This window comes from Electrona antarctica (genome assembly GCF_951216825.1).
Source record: "Electrona antarctica genome assembly, contig: scaffold_78, whole genome shotgun sequence".
In the NCBI taxonomy this organism is placed as follows: Eukaryota; Metazoa; Chordata; class Actinopteri; order Myctophiformes; family Myctophidae; genus Electrona; species Electrona antarctica.
This window is the reverse complement of record NW_027637964.1, coordinates 175,130-180,988: the sequence shown is the minus strand read 5'-3', so window position 1 is coordinate 180,988 and position 5,859 is coordinate 175,130.

Genomic DNA, 5,859 nt, shown 5'->3' with positions numbered 1-5,859 from the left:
GCCCTCTGAACTGCCCCTGTAGGCCACTAGAGGGCACCGCCATGCCCTCTGAACTGCCCCTGTAGGCCACTAGAGGGCACCACCACCATGCCCTCTGAACTGCCCCTGTAGGCCACTAGAGGGCACCACCAGCATGCTCTCTGAACTGCCCCTGTAGGCCACTAGAGGGCACCACCATGCCCTCTGAACTCCCCCTGTAGGCCACTAGAGGGCACCACCGCCATGCCCTCTGAACTCCCCCTGTAGGCCACTAGAGGGCACCACCACCATGCCCTCTGAACTCCCCCTGTAGGCCACTAGAGGGCACCACCGCCATGCCCTCTGAACTCCCCCTGTAGGCCACTAGAGGGCACCACCGCCATGCCCTCTGAACTGCCCCTGTAGGCCACTAGAGGGCACCACCGCCATGCCCTCTGAACTCCCCCTGTAGGCCACTAGAGGGCACCACCACCATGCCCTCTGAACTGCCCCTGTAGGCCACTAGAGGGCACCACCATGCCCTCTGAACTGCCCCTGTAGGCCACTAGAGGGCACCACCATGCCCTCTGAACTCCCCCTGTAGGCCACTAGAGGGCACCACCGCCATGCCCTCTGAACTGCCCCTGTAGGCCACTAGAGGGCACCACCACCATGCCCTCTGAACTCCCCCTGTAGGCCACTAGAGGGCACCACCACCATGCCCTCTGAACTGCCCCTGTAGGCCACTAGAGGGCACCACCACCATGCCCTCTGAACTGCCCCTGTAGGCCACTAGAGGGCACCACCACCATGCCCTCTGAACTCCCCCTGTAGGCCACTAGAGGGCACCACCACCATGCCCTCTGAACTACCCCTGTAGGCCACTAGAGGGCACCACCATGCCCTCTGAACTACCCCTGTAGGCCACTAGAGGGCACCACCATGCCCTCTGAACTACCCCTGTAGGCCACTAGAGGCACCACCACCATGCCCTCTGAACTGCCCCTGTAGGCCACTAGAGGGCACCACCATGCCCTCTGAACTCCCCCTGTAGGCCACTAGAGGGCACCACCATGCCCTCTGAACTGCCCCTGTAGGCCACTAGAGGGCACCACCACCATGCCCTCTGAACTGCCCCTGTAGGCCACTAGAGGGCACCACCATGCCCTCTGAACTGCCCCTGTAGGCCACTAGAGGGCACCACCACCATGCCCTCTGAACTGCCCCTGTAGGCCACTAGAGGGCACCACCACCATGCCCTCTGAACTGCCCCTGTAGGCCACTAGAGGGCACCACCACCATGCCCTCTGAACTGCCCCTGTAGGCCACTAGAGGGCACCACCACCATGCCCTCTGAACTGCCCCTGTAGGCCACTAGAGGGCACCACCATGCCCTCTGAACTGCCCCTGTAGGCCACTAGAGGGCACCACCACCATGCCCTCTGAACTGCCCCTGTAGGCCACTAGAGGGCACCACCACCATGCCCTCTGAACTCCCCCTGTAGGCCACTAGAGGGCACCACCGCCATGCCCTCTGAACTGCCCCTGTAGGCCACTAGAGGGCACCACCACCATGGCCTCTGAACTGCCCCTGTAGGCCACTAGAGGGCACCACCATGCCCTCTGAACTGCCCCTGTAGGCCACTAGAGGGCACCACCACCATGCCCTCTGAACTGCCCCTGTAGGCCACTAGAGGGCACCACCACCATGCCCTCTGAACTGCCCCTGTAGGCCACTAGAGGGCACCACCATGCCCTCTGAACTCCCCCTGTAGGCCACTAGAGGGCACCACCATGCCCTCTGAACTGCCCCTGTAGGCCACTAGAGGGCACCACCATGCCCTCTGAACTGCCCCTGTAGGCCACTAGAGGGCACCACCACCATGCCCTCTGAACTGCCCCTGTAGGCCACTAGAGGGCACCACCGCCATGCCCTCTGAACTGCCCCTGTAGGCCACTAGAGGGCACCACCATGCCCTCTGAACTGCCCCTGTAGGCCACTAGAGGGCACCGCCATGCCCTCTGAACTGCCCCTGTAGGCCACTAGAGGGCACCACCGCCATGCCCTCTGAACTGCCCCTGTAGGCCACTAGAGGGCACCACCACCATGCCCTCTGAACTGCCCCTGTAGGCCACTAGAGGGCACCACCACCATGCCCTCTGAACTCCCCCTGTAGGCCACTAGAGGGCACCACCGCCATGCCCTCTGAACTGCCCCTGTAGGCCACTAGAGGGCACCACCACCATGGCCTCTGAACTGCCCCTGTAGGCCACTAGAGGGCACCACCATGCCCTCTGAACTGCCCCTGTAGGCCACTAGAGGGCACCACCACCATGCCCTCTGAACTGCCCCTGTAGGCCACTAGAGGGCACCACCATGCCCTCTGAACTGCCCCTGTAGGCCACTAGAGGGCACCACCACCATGCCCTCTGAACTGCCCCTGTAGGCCACTAGAGGGCACCACCATGCCCTCTGAACTCCCCCTGTAGGCCACTAGAGGGCACCACCATGCCCTCTGAACTGCCCCTGTAGGCCACTAGAGGGCACCACCATGCCCTCTGAACTGCCCCTGTAGGCCACTAGAGGGCACCACCACCATGCCCTCTGAACTGCCCCTGTAGGCCACTAGAGGGCACCACCGCCATGCCCTCTGAACTGCCCCTGTAGGCCACTAGAGGGCACCACCATGCCCTCTGAACTGCCCCTGTAGGCCACTAGAGGGCACCGCCATGCCCTCTGAACTGCCCCTGTAGGCCACTAGAGGGCACCACCGCCATGCCCTCTGAACTGCCCCTGTAGGCCACTAGAGGGCACCACCACCATGCCCTCTGAACTCCCCCTGTAGGCCACTAGAGGGCACCACCACCATGCCCTCTGAACTCCCCCTGTAGGCCACTAGAGGGCACCACCATGCCCTCTGAACTGCCCCTGTAGGCCACTAGAGGGCACCACCGCCATGCCCTCTGAACTCCCCCTGTAGGCCACTAGAGGGCACCACCACCATGCCCTCTGAACTCCCCCTGTAGGCCACTAGAGGGCACCACCATGCCCTCTGAACTCCCCCTGTAGGCCACTAGAGGGCACCACCGCCATGCCCTCTGAACTCCCCCTGTAGGCCACTAGAGGGCACCACCATGCCCTCTGAACTCCCCCTGTAGGCCACTAGAGGGCACCACCATGCCCTCTGAACTCCCCCTGTAGGCCACTAGAGGGCACCACCACCATGCCCTCTGAACTGCCCCTGTAGGCCACTAGAGGGCACCACCATGCCCTCTGAACTGCCCCTGTAGGCCACTAGAGGGCACCACCATGCCCTCTGAACTGCCCCTGTAGGCCACTAGAGGGCACCACCACCATGCCCTCTGAACTGCCCCTGTAGGCCACTAGAGGGCACCACCACCATGCCCTCTGAACTCCCCCTGTAGGCCACTAGAGGGCACCACCATGCCCTCTGAACTGCCCCTGTAGGCCACTAGAGGGCACCACCACCATGCCCTCTGAACTGCCCCTGTAGGCCACTAGAGGGCACCACCGCCATGCCCTCTGAACTGCCCCTGTAGGCCACTAGAGGGCACCACCACCATGCCCTCTGAACTGCCCCTGTAGGCCACTAGAGGGCACCACCACCATGCCCTCTGAACTGCCCCTGTAGGCCACTAGAGGGCACCGCCATGCCCTCTGAACTCCCCCTGTAGGCCACTAGAGGGCACCACCATGCCCTCTGAACTCCCCCTGTAGGCCACTAGAGGGCACCACCGCCATGCCCTCTGAACTGCCCCTGTAGGCCACTAGAGGGCACCACCGCCATGCCCTCTGAACTGCCCCTGTAGGCCACTAGAGGGCACCACCATGCCCTCTGAACTGCCCCTGTAGGCCACTAGAGGGCACCACCATGCCCTCTGAACTCCCCCTGTAGGCCACTAGAGGGCACCACCACCATGCCCTCTGAACTGCCCCTGTAGGCCACTAGAGGGCACCACCATGCCCTCTGAACTGCCCCTGTAGGCCACTAGAGGGCACCACCACCATGCCCTCTGAACTGCCCCTGTAGGCCACTAGAGGGCACCACCACCATGCCCTCTGAACTCCCCCTGTAGGCCACTAGAGGGCACCACCATGCCCTCTGAACTGCCCCTGTAGGCCACTAGAGGGCACCACCATGCCCTCTGAACTGCCCCTGTAGGCCACTAGAGGGCACCACCATGCCCTCTGAACTGCCCCTGTAGGCCACTAGAGGGCACCACCACCATGCCCTCTGAACTGCCCCTGTAGGCCACTAGAGGGCACCACCACCATGCCCTCTGAACTGCCCCTGTAGGCCACTAGAGGGCACCACCATGCCCTCTGAACTGCCCCTGTAGGCCACTAGAGGGCACCACCACCATGCCCTCTGAACTGCCCCTGTAGGCCACTAGAGGGCACCACCACCATGCCCTCTGAACTGCCCCTGTAGGCCACTAGAGGGCACCACCGCCATGCCCTCTGAACTGCCCCTGTAGGCCACTAGAGGGCACCACCATGCCCTCTGAACTCCCCCTGTAGGCCACTAGAGGGCACCACCACCATGCCCTCTGAACTGCCCCTGTAGGCCACTAGAGGGCACCACCATGCCCTCTGAACTGCCCCTGTAGGCCACTAGAGGGCACCACCACCATGCCCTCTGAACTGCCCCTGTAGGCCACTAGAGGGCACCACCACCATGCCCTCTGAACTACCCCTGTAGGCCACTAGAGGGCACCACCGCCATGCCCTCTGAACTCCCCCTGTAGGCCACTAGAGGGCACCACCATGCACTCTGAACTGCCCCTGTAGGCCACTAGAGGGCACCACCACCATGCCCTCTGAACTCCCCCTGTAGGCCACTAGAGGGCACCACCATGCCCTCTGAACTGCCCCTGTAGGCCACTAGAGGGCACCACCGCCATGCCCTCTGAACTGCCCCTGTAGGCCACTAGAGGGCACCACCATGCCCTCTGAACTGCCCCTGTAGGCCACTAGAGGGCACCACCGCCATGCCCTCTGAACTCCCCCTGTAGGCCACTAGAGGGCACCACCATGCCCTCTGAACTGCCCCTGTAGGCCACTAGAGGGCACCACCGCCATGCCCTCTGAACTCCCCCTGTAGGCCACTAGAGGGCACCACCATGCCCTCTGAACTGCCCCTGTAGGCCACTAGAGGGCACCACCACCATGCCCTCTGAACTCCCCCTGTAGGCCACTAGAGGGCACCACCATGCCCTCTGAACTGCCCCTGTAGGCCACTAGAGGGCACCACCACCATGCCCTCTGAACTCCCCCTGTAGGCCACTAGAGGGCACCACCATGCCCTCTGAACTGCCCCTGTAGGCCACTAGAGGGCACCACCATGCCCTCTGAACTGCCCCTGTAGGCCACTAGAGGGCACCACCACCATGCCCTCTGAACTGCCCCTGTAGGCCACTAGAGGGCACCACCATGCCCTCTGAACTGCCCCTGTAGGCCACTAGAGGGCACCACCATGCCCTCTGAACTGCCCCTGTAGGCCAGGGGACCCCCAGGGGTCTTTGAGGGAGTTCCAGGGGGTCCCCAGCTAAATGATAGTTAGGAACCAAATGGACCCTTATGGGTCTGTAACTCAAGAGAGTGTACACTCTCAGAGTTAAATTAACATTGATTTAACCATATAAATTGGGGTCCCAGAGATAGAAATGCCATTAAATGGGGGTCCGTAGACTAATGCATGTTAAACTGGGGGTCCTTGAAATTAAACGGGTTGAGAATCACTGCTAGAGCCGTCAAAATCTTCTGTTATGGGGGGTCCCTGGAATATCTTTTTTAATGGGGGTCCGCAGGGATAATTAGTGTCAATTTGGGGGTCCTTGACATGAAAGGATGTCTTAGCCGCAATTTGCAACTCTAGA